Here is a 283-nt window from a genome sequence, read left to right on the forward strand (position 1 = left end):
AAATATTGGTTAGATTTATTAAGTACTTAGGTTACAACTTGAATAAGACAGAAGAGCTTTTTTCTAAGTACAATACACATTTGCTTGAAAGCAAGTTAAAATTTTATTTTTCTTTATTAAAAGGTGAACGATAGTCCTTCATCTTTCCACACATCAAAGAAAAGCTTCGGGAGTAACATAAATATCATCGAACGACCATATATACTTTTGTGGAAATAGATTAATAGTTAGCTCGATCTTAACTCATTTTCTTAATCTCCCCTTTAAAGATCTTCACTCAAAT

This window comes from Asparagus officinalis, chromosome 4 (genome assembly GCF_001876935.1).
Source record: "Asparagus officinalis chromosome 4, Aspof.V1, whole genome shotgun sequence".
Classification (NCBI taxonomy): Eukaryota; Viridiplantae; Streptophyta; class Magnoliopsida; order Asparagales; family Asparagaceae; genus Asparagus; species Asparagus officinalis.